The sequence below is a fragment of the Schistocerca cancellata genome, chromosome 2, assembly GCF_023864275.1.
Source record: "Schistocerca cancellata isolate TAMUIC-IGC-003103 chromosome 2, iqSchCanc2.1, whole genome shotgun sequence".
Lineage (NCBI taxonomy): Eukaryota > Metazoa > Arthropoda > Insecta > Orthoptera > Acrididae > Schistocerca > Schistocerca cancellata.
Genome location: NC_064627.1, coordinates 131,084,922 through 131,100,637, shown reverse-complemented (window position 1 = coordinate 131,100,637; position 15,716 = coordinate 131,084,922).

The window sequence follows — 15,716 nt, the reverse complement described above, 5'->3', positions numbered from 1 at the left end:
AGGAAAAGAAGTAAACAATAGTGTGTATAAATTTCATTGATATACTGTGAGCAGTTTTTGAGAAAATGTTCCTCAAAGATGAAAATTTTAAAGTTACGGGAAATGGCTTCCAAAGTTTTTTAATACATTCCCGCCCCATATGATGGATTATCAGCATCCTCTTCTTTTTGCAGTGTTAGTTTCCTTTTCACTGGTATTTTCTTCCCTTTTGGTGCATGTTGTAGGCCTGTGTCACTTCTTCCTGCATCTTTTAGTCTTTCTTCATCAATTAAGGGCATTGTGGAAATGGTGTTGTATCCTGGTTGGAAACCTAAACGTTTCAGCACATCACATTTGATAATGTTTCCTTCATTGTATGTTGCCATTGCACCATACACTCCAAAATGCAATTTCTTTATGGGTACAAACACTCTTTTTGGAATCCTAATCCAAATTAAATTATTTACACTTTCATTTGGATTTTGTCCAATAAACTTGGCTGTGATAAATCTCTGAATATGGGCTTAATTACATCAATCACAGCATTTGACAAACTGTTTTTATGGGCATATTCCTTTCCTGATTGGTACTTACACCATGAGTCATCACCTGTGGGGCACAGTTCATGTTGTTGGTGCTCATTTGTTGACGCAGTATGAAAAAATAATGCCCATAGTGCTCTCCTAATATGCTCAATGCTTCTTGTATTTCACCTAATTGCACTTCCATAACACCTCTGCAATCTATCAATTGCTTCGTCAATTTTCCTCTTCCTCCAAAGGTTTTACCATCACTAAGCTTCTGGGATCCTTATGTCTGCTTTAGTTTGCGCAAGCGAGCCCCCAAACGCTTCTGCACATGTCCAATGCACTCCTGTTTGTTAATGTGAATTTCATTGCCATAAGGTTTGAGTTCGTCTACAGCTTTCTATCCCTTACAATCACCATCTCCTAGATAGTTAGTGTATCATACATTATACCACTCCTGTGATCTCGAAGAAATGGCTTTCCCTCCGTCTACTTCCATCGCTCTATTCGTGCCGTGAAAATGTGCTTCACAACTTCCACTATGTTCGTCCTTGGTATTTCCCTTACATCTACAATGTTTTGAGAGAATAGCAACATAAATTACTTTGCAACTATCTCTACTGGTAACTGTCACAACTCCATTTAGAGATATCTGACCTCTACGTTGCCATGATCCATCTAAAGCAACAGTTAAATCTGTCACAGCTTCTTCAACTGCTTTCTTGATTGTTGCTTGAGCAATATCTTCAGCAGAAGATCCCACCAATTCATTATAAAATACAAACGTGGTTGGTGGTTTTGGCAAGTTCATAATTGGTTCAAATGGCTCTGAGCACTATGGGACTCAACATCTTAGGTCATAAGTCCCCTAGAACTTAGAACTACTTAAACCTAACTAACCTAAGGACATCACACACACCCATGCCCGAGGCAGGATTCGAACCTGCGACCGTAGCAGTCCCGCGGTTCCGGACTGCAGCGCCAGAACCGCTAGACCACGGCGGCCGGCAAGTTCATAATTCCACATAACATTGTCCCTGCAATACTGCCTTTGCCAGTGCAACACAAGCCATACAATAGCCTAACATTTATATCATACAACTTCTTTCCACTATTATTACTATGAGGAATACTTTTAGAATTAGAAAACGAAACTTCTGCAACACATTTGTTACACTTCAATAACATTTTACATGCCAAACCAATGTGTGAAGTTATTTTCAATTCCAGTCCCCTTTCTTTGCAAAGTTGGCATAATACGTCATGTTTCAAAATATTAGAGAGCTGTCACAAAGTTTCTTGCTGGAAGAAGTTCTGTTACATTCATTTGGGGCAGTCGGTGAAGCAGTCTGAGCAGCATCTCCCTTCGAAACAACTAAAGATTTCTTCTTCCACTCATTGTGCCTTTTCTTAAACACTCGATTGCTGAAATGGGGCATATTGGTATCCACAAAACAAATACGTAAAACAGGTACGAGCAAAATTCGTCAAATACAAAAAATTGAACAGCTAAACAACACGATACAAACTCATCAAGTCAACACACACGGTATAGCGTTTATGTTTACCGATATGAACAGTCACTTGTCACAGAGATAAACGCATACAACGTTGGAAAAAAACCGCTGTGTAATTCCGCAAAGATACCCTGCTTGCAACCAGCGAGCTACAACCGTTTACGCGGAGCGCCAACTTGGCAGCGACAAAAAACACACTTAGAATTCACTTAGAAGGGTGAAACTTTTATTCAGAAAACTCCAAATAATTTTATAATTAAAACAAAAACAAAAAAAACGTTAACTTTGTCATTTTCATCATTCCGGCTCCCCTTGCGACCAGTCGAAAATTTACTAAGCTCATTGCAAAGAAAATATTAATGATGGAAGCCTTAATTTAATTCTACTGACTTTAGAATATTGAATTAGAAAAACAGAGAACTCTCCTGCGTTTACATTTACAATTAATAAATGATTTATTAAGAATAATAGAATAGACCTATGCTGTAAGAGAAATGGTGAACCCCTGCGGAGCACATGCTAAAACTACAAATTTACACAAAATACTGATTCACTAATATGAGAGGTGCGAGCTGTACAAAAAGTAAATGTTTCCACATGGAATTACTATTTGTATTCTGAGTAGTTTTACAGAAGTTACACACACTTATATCCAGCGTACAAAGACGCCTATCATCCATACAAGAATCGAAGACAAGAGAGTGAATAACATGATACGATGTCTCTGGTCTTCTTCTGAACCAACAAAGATAAAATAAAGAAAGTTCTACATAATTATTTCAGTAAAAATTATTTCGTTTTCTTCCAAATGTTAACGTTCGCTGCACAAAACCCAACGCACTTTAAACCTTTTCCCGGTTATTAATAAATATATCTGGCGTACCGCCACATGGGCCCTCTAGTGAGGATGGACCCAAAACTCGTGAGCACTATTTGGTGGACGCTATTGGTTCATAAAGTCGTCCAAAAGTTCACCTTTACATCGCACTGACAAATACATTAAGTCAAGTTACACTGGAATATGTTGTACACTTCTTATAGTCTCATTACATGAATGGACTTCTATTTACTTATTCGGGGTGGTAAACCAACTGTGTCTAACCCTGTGTCAATTTATGGGTAAACAACCCGGTATACCTTACAGATCCAACAGGTAATGGATTACACTCCGCCATTTGGGTTACAGGCGTACGGGAAAACGGACCGAAAAGCCCGCCCGGAGTCTACAGGTTGTTGACAGCCGTGCCTTATATGGTCATTATTACTTTTGGAATCAAAATAAAACAAGAGAATTAATAGTTATTGACAATAAGAATTGAAAATGAATAAGATAACGTACTCTGTATGTTGACTTTGAAAAAAATATTCATTTTGAAAAAAAGTCTTCATTTTTGTATTATTTGTAGAGTTACTGTATGTGTCTGTGCCCTCAACACAAGTGTAGTTTCGTAATGTCTTGGCACACAATTTACAAAATCAACAAAGTCATGTTTGTGTATATTTGTTTAAAAAATCAGTTTGTCGTTTTGACTATCATCTTTACGTAATGTTTGGTGAAAATAAAGTTTGCATTTAACAATGTGTTTCTCGTTTCGTTGAACAAAAACATGTAATGTCATTTTGTCGAAGAAAATATCGTCGGCAGAGATGAAATTGTTGAGAAGCGGACGGCGAATCGGTGGTACGTGACGGCAGCAGTTTTGGCGGCAGTACGCCGCATGGGTCGACGGTTCAATGACCGGAGCTTTGATGTCAGTGGTGACAGCCGAAGATTGGTTGTCGCACGGCGCCTGTCAGCTGTGCTGTCTGGAAAGCCAGGTCGCCGCTATGGCTCACTCACGACATCCAGATATTTCGCCGAGCATTAGTTCATTTACACAGCGCGACACATATACATATACGAGAGACTGAAAGGAAACGTTATTGGCTCCTCACTCATACGTGTATGCAATTTATGTCTCCACTAATAAGGTATTTGAATGTACGAGATCCAGTTCTTCAAATAATTTTTCGTCTTTTATCAACACTTATTTCGCAATTTTATTAATTAATACTTTTATTTCGTGTTCACAAACTTGGCACTGCAATGTTTCACTACGGTGAGCGTTCGGTGCGGCTACATTGCCATGATACTTTTTGAGATTCCTATGTTGGCAATTGCGTCGCCTGCAGCATTCGACTGTTGGCTTGGAATCTGCTTTTCACTGTCAGTCAAGTATTGCGTCGGAACACAGTCCACATTGGATTATCCGTCCATAGGAAGTCGTGATTTTAACACTATTGATACAGTAATCATTGCATACTACATTAAATATTTATCAGTTTCACCACGCACACTGGAAATTCTTAAACTATACTAGTTTACTGTACATATTCGCACCTCGTCAACTGAAAGATACTGTCCGTTTTCGCTGTGCTTTTACACAGTCTTTCAGTTCACTTTTGTATTACACTCCTGGAAATTGAAATAAGAACACCGTGAATTCATTGTCCCAGGAAGGGGAAACTTTATTGACACATTCCTGGGGTCAGATACATCACATGATCACACTGACAGAGCCACAGGCACATAGACACAGGCAACAGAGCATGCACAATGTCGGCACTAGTACAGCGTATATCCACCTTTCGCAGCAATGCAGGCTGCTATTCTCCCATGGAGACGATCGTAGAGATGCTGGATGTAGTCCTGTGGAACGGCTTGCCATGCTATTTCCACCTGGCGCCTCAGTTGGACCAGCGTTCGTGCTGGACGTGCAGACCGCGTGAGACGACGCTTCATCCAGTCCCAAACATGCTCAATGGGGGACAGATCCGGAGATCTTGCTGGCCAGGGTAGTTGACTTACACCTTCTAGAGCACGTTGGGTGGCACGGGATACATGCGGACGTGCATTGTCCTGTTGGAACAGCAAGTTCCCTTGCCGGTCTAGGAATGGTAGAACGATGGGTTCGATGACGGTTTGGATGTATCGTGCACTATTCAGTGTCCCCTCGACGATCACCAGTGGTGTACGGCCAGTGTAGGAGATCGCTCCCCACACCATGATGATGGGTGTTGGCCCTGTGTGCCTCGGTCGTATGCAGTCCTGATTGTGGCGCTCACCTGCACGGCGCCAAACACGCATACGACCATCATTGGCACCAAGGCAGAAGCGACTCTCATCGCTGAAGACGACACGTCTCCATTCGTCCCTCCATTCACGCCTGTCGCGACACCACTGGAGGCGGGCTGCACGATGTTGGGGCGTGAGCGGAAGACGGCCTAACGGTGTGCGGGACCGTAGCCCAGCTTCATGGAGACGGTTGCGAATGGTCCTCGCTGATACCCCAGGAGCAATAGTGTCCCTAATTTGCTGGGAAGTGGCGGTGCGGTCCCCTACGGCACTGCGTAGGATCCTACGGTCTTGGCGTGCATCCGTGCGTCGCTGTGGTCCGGTCCCAGGTCGACGGGCACGTGCACCTTCCGCCGGCCACTGGCGACAACATCGATGTACTGTGGAGACCTCACGCCCCACGTGTTGAGCAATTCGGCGGTACGTCCACCCGGCCTCCCGCATGCGCACTATACGCCCTCGCTCAAAGTCCGTCAACTGCACATACGGTTCACGTCCACGCTGTCGCGGCATGCTACCAGTGTTAAAGACTGCGATGGAGCTCCGTATGCCACGGCAAACTGGCTGACACTGACGGCGGCGGTGCACAAATGCTGCGCAGCTAGCGCCATTCGACGGCCAACACCGCGGTTCCTGGTGTGTCCGCTGTGCCGTGCGTGTGATCATTGCTTGTACAGCCCTCTCGCAGGGTCCGGAGCAAGTATGGTGGGTCTGACACACCGGTGTCAATGTGTTCTTTTTTCCATTTCCAGGAGTGTATATTTCAACTCGTGAATTTCTTTATCCTCATATCACTGACTGAGTGTCTGGATAGTTTTACCAGAGCTTCGAATTTATGAGCACATAATACTCTACAAGAGAAACATGCTACCTTAATCACAGTTTCTCGTTCCACATATGACATACATCAGTACCTTTCGTAGTTAAAGATATTTAAACAGTGTTTGTAATAGCCAGCACCTCTTATTTAGAAAGTCTCACCAATTGGTCTTTCTGGACTCGAGAGTTCAGAATAATTTGTGTATCTGATGTCAGTAAACATTCAACACTGATTCAAATCCATTTCGATTCTTGCGCTTGCAGTTGCCTTGAATATGAGGGTATGACTGCCAGCACTTCTAGGCTGTCCTAACATTCGTTTTGTAGAGGAATGTTGGATGAGGATGGAAAAAGTCATGACGTGACATATTAAAACTCGTCCGAGTTCCCCAAGTGATTTATTATTTCCAGCTACAGTGCCCCCATTCCTCTTGGTCTGCATCACTGGGTCACACAATGCTGAGGACACCACTTCACCGTCTATGAAACGGCTCGGCGCGGAATGGCAGCCTCAGCAACCCGTGCAGTGCACTGCTGTGTTTCTACCTTGTACGACCGCGGAGTCGTGACGACGTCAGGATGTGCTGGCTGTTAACTCAGCGGTGTTCGCTCCTGCTGCCTCAGCATCACCCGCTGCGAGCTGCAAGGCAGCCGGCGGCATGATTCTTAGCTGGCGTGGCTAAGGTCACGGCGACATCAAGCGCCCGTCATCCAGCGTCTGAATCTGTGGCCCTCGTCTCGGGATGCCTCCGGCGTGTGTTGGGAGACAACAAGACTTCCCCCAGTAGCGAGCCATGGTGTGGCCTACCACTGACTGGCTGCAGACCCCGCATTGGCCTCAGAGGGTCGAACCAGTGACCTGCCATGAACCGGAACACTGGCCCCCATCTGCTGCTGCATGTAGCTGGTGATGTGACATGCCCCGTCGTCCAGGAGAGCTGTCACACTTCAATCCCTTGTTAGTGAACCAGCGCCTATGTACACGTGGCTGTGAACCTCTGTTTTGCTAACGTGCTGCTCCAAGTCATGTACTCATAACACCTGGGTTGGGCCAGTGGGCCCCTTCTGCCTGTAACTTGCACGCTGCACACCACTGCATTTACTCTTTTCAGCGGCCTATGGCCCTGTGACCTCCATTCTATTTTGCAACCAATGGTAGCGTAACTTACTGTTGCACCAAAGCTAACCTTTTCCCATCTTAAACAGTGTGCCGCTACTTCATTCCCCCCTTCAGAAAGACCCGGTCCGCGGGTCGACCTCTATCTACTCTTAAACTTGTTTGGGTTGGCACATACTTATGACATATTTACTACTACTATTAGAAGACTTAGATGTGGCCTAGTCCTCTTAAAACACATGAGACAAAACATAAAAATTCCTTATTGGGTGACTATTTAATGTTTGATCAACCCCTTACCTACCCACCTTATGCCCTCAGTATCCAATCCACTGGGATTTGGACTAACGGCCATTCCCTCTTGAAATTGGCTCTCCACCTGATCAGAATGAAAACAACACACAACAAAGTTAAGACTGCGATGGCACTTGGCACAAATATGCTCAAAACGATAGTTACTTGTCGTTGCCTTCCCTTCTACTGAGCGACATGCTGCACAAGCTGTTCGGCTGATAGGTACCCCTCTTGCTCTGAAATATACTGGTTTACATATCTGAACAGACCTGACTCCAGAGGTTGCTAGACAGCGTGTTAAGGTGTTTGAAACCATTGCAGTGTCTTGTCTATTTGGATGACTTTATAGTGTTTTCAGGTAGTATGGAGCAACACAGACAGCGGTTAAGGGAATTATTTATGAGGTTAAGAGCATTGGAAGAAGTGAAATATGTCATATCATCAGTAAGGACGGGGTGTAAACAGATCTGAGGTTGGTACAGGCTGTAAGGGATTTTGGGGAGCCGAAAACAGTTAAGGAAGTGCAATCACTCGTAGGAATTGGCAATTTCTATCGGAAGCTCGTGAAGCGTTTTGCAGATTTAGCGCAGCCATTGATGCAATTGTTACAGAAGGGTGTGAAATTTGAGTGGGCACAAGAGTGTCAGAAAGCGTTTGACAAACTGAAAGAATTTTTAACATGAAGTCCGGCTCTTGTTTTGCCAGATTTTGAAAAGGAATTTATTCTACCACGCGATGCATCAATTCAAGCATCAGGGTGTGTTCTTAGTCAGGAAATTTGTGTGAAAGAACATCCTGTAGCCTACGCGTCTAGGCAGTTGAATGCAGCAAACAGGAATTACTCAACAACAGAGAGGGAGATGCTTAGCATAAGCTATTGAATCACATATATTAAATATTATTTATATGAGAGAAGATTCTGGGTAGTGACAGATCATGCTGCGTTGAAGTGGTTGTTGGGGTAGAAGGATCCCTGCACTACACTCGCTAGGTGGGCTGTGAATACGCTTAGTGAATACGAGTACACGGTGGTGCATAAGCCTGGGAAAAGCATGGTAATGCGGATGCACTGTGTAGAAAAGTGGCAAAAGTAGAAGTCATAGGTTATGACCTAGCAGTATGGCATGAATTACAGGACGCTGACAACGACTATAAAGTGTATCGGACACAGCCACAATTAAATGTGTACGACGGTCTTCTGCGCAGAGAAACGAAGTTAGGGCCAAGGATATCAGTGCCAGTGAAACTGAGAGATGAGGATTTAAAGGAAGCACATGATCACGTGTTATCTGGTCATGGCGGGTGTAGAGCGACGAATAGGGGAGTGGTATAGAGGTATTGGTGGAGAGGTAGGAAAGTGGATGTGGATCAGTATGTCAAGAACTGTAACCCATATGTGCAGAGATTTGAGTCGGAAACAGATACAGCTACAATGTTTGCTGGAAGCGACACGTCAATTTTCTATGTTGGGAATTGATGTCTTAGGACCTTTCAGTTGAACACCATCAGGGAAAGATTCGTTCTGACAATAATAGACCATTTTTCGAGGTATGTGGAGATGGTGGCTATGCCAAATCAACAGGCAGCAATGGTCGCGCAGGCGTTAGTAAATAACAGGATTTTGAAGTTTGGTGTACCGGAGACAACAATTACTGACCAAGGGACCAAATCAAGTCGGATTTAATGAAGGAACTGTGTAAACTGTTGAACGTAAAGAAGTTGAGGATGAGCGCGTTGGATCCTCATGCGAACGGAAGTAGAGAGCGGGTACACAGAACAATCGGGAAGATGCTGAGTTTTTATGTGGATTCTCATCACCGTCAGTGGGACGAGTATTTGAAGCATATTGTATGCGCATGCAATGCAAAAGTCCATACCAATACCTGTTTCTCCCCGTATCAGGTAGTGTACGGGGGAAAAATGCTGTCACCGTTTGATTTAGTAAAGCTACAGAAAGGAATCTGTACGTCAATTCGTGAGAACAATTTAGGATGTTAGGAAACGGGTACAAAAGGCGAATACGAAGGCTTTGGAAAGGCAGGAAGACGCAGTGAAGCGGAAAGGAAGTTTACTGCAGTACAGAGTAGGACAATGCGTAATGTTATCCAGCACCTATACGCCAATAGGGAAAACGAAGAAGTTCGTCATGAGGTATCAAGGGCCATACCAAGTAGTTGAAATACATCCCCCATAATGTTAAGCTTCAGCTGCCAACTAGAACAACGATAGTACACATTGGGTGGTTGCGCCCATTTAAGGGTTGTCCGGATGTGATTCCAGGCATGTCACAGGAAGGGAAGACGAAGAAAGGGAGTGTGAAGAGAGGTGTTCAGCGCAGAGAAAAGCAGGAAGACAGAGTACGCTTTTCGATCAAGAAAGTAGTTGAGTATTTGTAGCTTTTTTTCTGTTTCTTGTTTTGTATCATTGGGTTAGCGTAAATTAATTAGGCATTGTATTTTCATGTGTTGTATGTGTTTTCGAGTATTGTGACCCTGCTAGGAACAGCAGTATTTGAAGAGGAAGGAAGGGCGATGGCGATCCCTGTCCTCAGGTCACTGAAAAGGGGAGCTTGGAGCAAGTTTGTAGAAGTAAAAACTGAGGAGGTATTGCTGATCTCGACAGTTAACAGCCGGTACGCCGAGATGACAAGGGAGCAATTATGGAACTGCCATTGAGGTAACTTAATGGTATGTCCAGCCAGGGTGATAAGCACCAATCCGTACACGTGCACAGTGCGGTTATTTTCATCCAGGAGGGAAGAAACAGACTGTCCAAAGGACATAGGGACATCATGGAGCCAAAATTGAGCTTGCAACAGGTCGGGATCCATTGGATCTTCTCCGCCTACGAAAAATTGATAGTAGTAGCAAGTCGTTTCGAGCCGGGAGTATCTGCCGAAGCGAAATATATAGAGCTCGAGGGGAGCGGAATATTAATCGATGTAACTAAGTGTAACATAATAGGACCAACCTTCCATCTGCCAGTGTCAATTTCGAAAGTCACACAATTGAATGTTACACAGCCACAGCTGTACTGGCCAAAAGCAACTTTAGAGTTTTAAGGCAGAATCTGACCTTGTTATATCAAACCCCTTAACACGCTGTCTAGCAACTTGTGAAACGTTCCCGGAGCGTTTTTCAAATCGAATGGCTTTCTGATGTACTGTTAATGGCCTCCAGGAGTAGAGAAAGCAGTTTTTGGACGACCTCTAACTGATGATAACCACGATAACCACTTATCAAATCCATCGTAGAAAAGTACTGGCACTGTCCTAAGTGATACCAAGTCTCCGTTATGTTTGGAATGGAGTATGCGTCCGTTACTGTCTTATTATTGAGGTATCGGTAGTCACAACAGAACCTGTATTTCTTAGTTCCATCCATAGATTTTTTAGGCACAATGACAATGCCCGCTCCCCAGCAACCATTACTATGCTCTATAATACCGCCCGCAAGCTGTTGATCAATGAAATTCTCCACCTTCTGCTGCAAATACCTCGGTATTCTGTATGGTTTACGGTAAACAGGTGCTTTGTTACCTGTTGGTATCCTATGTTGAACTAATGGAGTTGCTGGTAACTGCCCTTGCGGAAAAAAACAAATCCTTAAATTCACACAACAATTCTTCCACATGTTCCTTTTCATTTCATTTCTAATAGGCCTACTTAAATTTGTTACGCTATGCAGTTCTATCGGCAGTTAGTGGTTGATTGCTACACCTACCTCTCAAACACCAGCCTTCGTCATCTCGTACATCCAAATTCGCTATAAAAACTCGTTTTCTCACATTCGCGTCTACAGCGCTAAAATTATCCACATTCAGGGGCACTACTCGCCCGTCGTTTCCCTCATATGTGCGTACAATACTACGTTTCACAAAACAACCAACTGGATAAAAAATTCTTTATCCTTCAGTGGTTCAATAACACATACTGTACCCACAGGTACATTCACCGTTACACTTACCCTAAGCGACTTTCCGGTACGACTAGACACACATTCATGCAAATTAAGCCTTAATACTAATGTACGCCGTTCAGTTCGTTTGTTCATTACGTCGAATGCCCCTCGTGACAGCTCTGCATTGACAACAGTTTCCCATAGCTGAAGTAACAAAAAAAAAATGGTTCAAATGGCTCTGAGCACTATGGGACTCAACATCTTAGGTCATAAGTCCCTTAGAACTTAGAACTACTTAAACCTAACTAACCCAAGGACATTACACACACCCATGCCCGAGGCAGGATTCGAACTAGCGACCGTAGCAGTCCCGCGGTTCCGGACTGCAGCGCCAGAACCGCACGGCCACCGCGGCCGGCGAAGTAACATTCCACCAAGTTCCACAGTTCGTTGTCCAAGGTCAATTTTGGCATGTTGTTGATGCAAGAAATCTACTCCTAGGATCATGTCATAGCCCTTGCTTAACCATGGTACTACCTCCATGCATGCATCAAATTGGACCTTCCCTATGCGAAAGTCAATTGTCACTGACACAAAGGTGTGAGCTCCTTATCCCCCACTCAACCCAACCTATAACGTGGTGGGTCTAACTTCCTTTGGCCCATTAGACTCTTAGTAGCCACTGACACTTGCGCCCCTGTGTTTAACAAAATCTTAAACGTTTTAGTTCCTATGGATCCTACCACTGAACAATCCACCTCTGCTTACGTATTTGCAGCATTGATATTAAACAGGAGCTCCCTTAGGTGGGTCTTGGGCTCCCTCTGCCGTTTAACGAGTGTCCACCCCTACAAACTCCAATTCTCCGTCCTCTACACTGCTGATTTCCACCCCTTCCTCTATTCCTCAGTGACTGGGTACATTGCCTCTGCACGTGTCCTGTACAACCACACCTATAACATTTTATAATCGCTGTACACACTGCTTGTTTATCATGTACCCCTGTTCCCACATCAATTTCCTCACATTGGATTGCCAGCTGAATGGCCAAATACATATCTTTCAGAGTCCCTTCACGCACTTTCCGCGACATATGCGCAGGTAACCCCCTCAAAAATACATCAAGTGCCTTTGCTTGGCCTCCTGCCACAGAACACCATTTGCTTCATCGGTCTGATCCTACTTGTAAGTATACTCGTTAATTTCTCTTATCCTGTCCGCAAATTTCTCTACCGTCTCCCCCTGTCTCTTCGTCATTGTACACAACTTATCTCTGAAGTATTAAGTGCTATTCTGTTCCTTGTAGCTCTGTAAAAGCCGCTCCTTCAACTGGTTGAACTGTCCCTTCCTTAAGGCCACAGAACACGTTACATATGCCTTCACTTCACCCGTTAATCTAATCTCGGCTACATGTGGCAACTGTTCATCAGACTAAACATTCATCACAGCTGAAGTTTCCAAGTCCTCCACAAACGAACACACATCCTCAGATGTCTTGCCAGAAAACGGAATAATCAAACTTGCAGTGGCTGGATCTACCTGCTGCTTCGGCACCCAAGGCAAAAACGACTGATCCGATGCGGTTTCCCGCTCACATCTAGATGTTAATTCACTTCTCAACTGCGTATTGCCCACTGTCAATTGTGCTACCTTTTCCGGTAGGAATAGAGGAAGGTGTGGAAATCAGCAGTGTAGAGGTTGGAGAATTGAAGTTTGTAGGGGTGGACACTCGTTAAACGGCAGAGGGAGCCCAAGACCCACCTAAGGGAGCTCCTGTTTAATTTCAATGCTGCAAATACGTATGCAGAGGTGGAATGTTCAGTGGTAGGATCCATAGGAACTAAAACGTTTAAGATTTTGTTGGACACAGGGGCGCAAGTGTCAGTGGCTACTAAGAGTTTAATGGGCCAAAGGAAGTTAGACCCACCACGTTATAGGTTGCGTTGAGTGGGGGACAAGGAGCTCACACCTTTGTGTCAGTGACAATTGACTTTCGCATAGGGGAGGTCCAATTTGATGCATGCATGGAGGTAGTACCATGGTTAAGCAAGGGCTATGACATGATCCAAGGAGTAGATTTCCTGCATCAACAACATGCCAAAATTGACCTTGGACAACGAACTGTGGAACTTGGTGGAATGTTACTTCGCCGGCCGCGGTGGCCGTGCGGTTCTGGCGCTGCAGTCCGGAACCGCGGGACTGCTACGGTCGCTGGTTCGAATCCTGTCTCGGGCATGGGTGTGTGTGATGTCCTTGGGTTAGTTAGGTTTAAGTAGTTCTAAGTTCTAGGGGACTTATGACCTAAGATGTTGAGTCCCATAGTGCTCAGAGCCATTTGAACCATTTTTTTTGTTACTTCAGCTAGGGGAAATCCCTACCACTTCTGGTTCTGACACACCTCTGCCATTTTGTTGCTTTCATTCCCAGTGAGTCACTTAACTACAAGAAAAACCACATCATCACACTCAGTATCATCATACACCAATACAAAAGTAATCAAATGCCACCTAAAACAGCATCTTACTGCCCCAAACACACTAACTCATATTGTGACAAAAAAAATAATATGCCTATGCAAAACATGTAAAATGACCTGCCAGGAGCCATACACAAACAAAAAAAAGAAAGGAAATGTCCAACACTCAAAAAGAAAAATTGTTCAACTCTCACCACATTGTGTGACTTTAATGAACAGGGTGGGCTCGAACACTGTACTGTACAGACAACACCTGCTATACTGACACCAACTGTAAAGGAATGTTGGACAAGGATGAAAACTGTCAGGATGCGCCGTATTAAAACTCATCCTCGTCTCCAAAGCGATTTATTATTTCCAGCTACAGTGCCCCTGTTCCTCTTGGTCTGTGCCACCGGATCCCACACTGCTGAGAACACCACTTACCTGTCTGCAAAATGGCTTGGTGCGGAATGCCTGCCTCAGCGACCCATGCAGCACACTGCTGTGTTTCGGCCTTGTACGGCCACGGAGTTGTGACGACACATAATGCGCCAGCAGGCAACTCAGCAGTCTTCACCCCTGCTACCTCCGTGCCACCTGCTGTGAGCTGCAAGGCGGCCCATGGCGTACTTCATCGCTGGCGTGGCTAAGATCGCGGCGACAACAAGCACCCGTGATCCGGAGTCTGAATCTGCAGCCCTCGCCTCCAGCATGTGTTGGGAGCCAACAAGACTTCCCCCAGGAGTGGGTCATGGCGTGGCTTGCTGCTGGCTGGCTGCGGACCCCATATTGGCTTCAAAGGGTCAAACCAGCAACCTGCTGTTGACTGGAACGCTGGCACCCCATCTGCTGCTGCGTGTAGCCAGTGGTGTGACATACCCCACTGTCCAGGAGAGTTGTCACATTTCAATCCCTTGTTAGAGAAGTGGCGCCTATTCAGACACGGCTCTGCTCCTCTGTTTTGCTAACGCGCTGCTCCGAGTCATGTACTCATAACACCTGGGTTGGGTCACTGGGTCTCTTCTGCCTGTAACTTGCACACCACTGCGTTTACTCTTTTCAGCGGGTCTACGGCCCTGTGACCTCCATTTTATTTCGCAACATCTGGTAGCGTAACTTAGTTTCAACAGGCTTGTGCCTAGTTGTAACTTGTGTGCTCCGAAATATTACACTGAAGTTAACCTTTACCCGTCTTAAATGGTGGGGTTGCTACAGTTTTTCATTCTCTTTAACATGACAATTTCTATTATCTCAGTAGATTTTTTTTTCCTCGGAAAACCGCGGCTGGAACAGGCTCCAGGCAACCATGCACAATGCCTAGTAAAATTTTGTGCAGTGAGCCACAAATCTGATTCATTAACTATAACCTTGTCCAGATGCATACCTTCGGATGCATACATCCCATTCAAACAAATAGCTTACATATGTACACACTTATACACCACTACATATATACAAATGAAACATAAAGGTATATGAATTGAAAATCAAATCTTGACTACACAAAACTACAGTTTATAAAGTACTAACTATTTACTATTCAGTTGAGTTTTTCACTCAATTAAATATCAATTTCTTCGTTCAGAGATATGAACAGCTTTAAGTCTATATGAGGGTACAACCCTCGCACCTCCTTTGTCTCCAGGTGTGTCAACAAGTAGCACCTGTCATATGGTACGTTAATTATTAGGTGTGGCCCGGTATATAAATGTTGCCACTTTTTATTTATTTTTTTAATATTAGAAGCCTTGGGGTGGTTTTTCAACATAACCAAGTCTCCTAGTTTGTAGGTATGCATTCGATTGAGATTTCTATCAGACTTCGCTTTCCTGACCTCGGCATGGTGTTGCAGTGACAGCAAAGCTTGTTGTAACATCTGCTCTCTTGATATCGTCCTTGGGATTTGCAGCAGAGGCTCCAACCATTCATCGTCAGGTACATGTGTCATGACAGTCTCACAGGGTGTGTATCTTGTGGACTCATGTGGTATA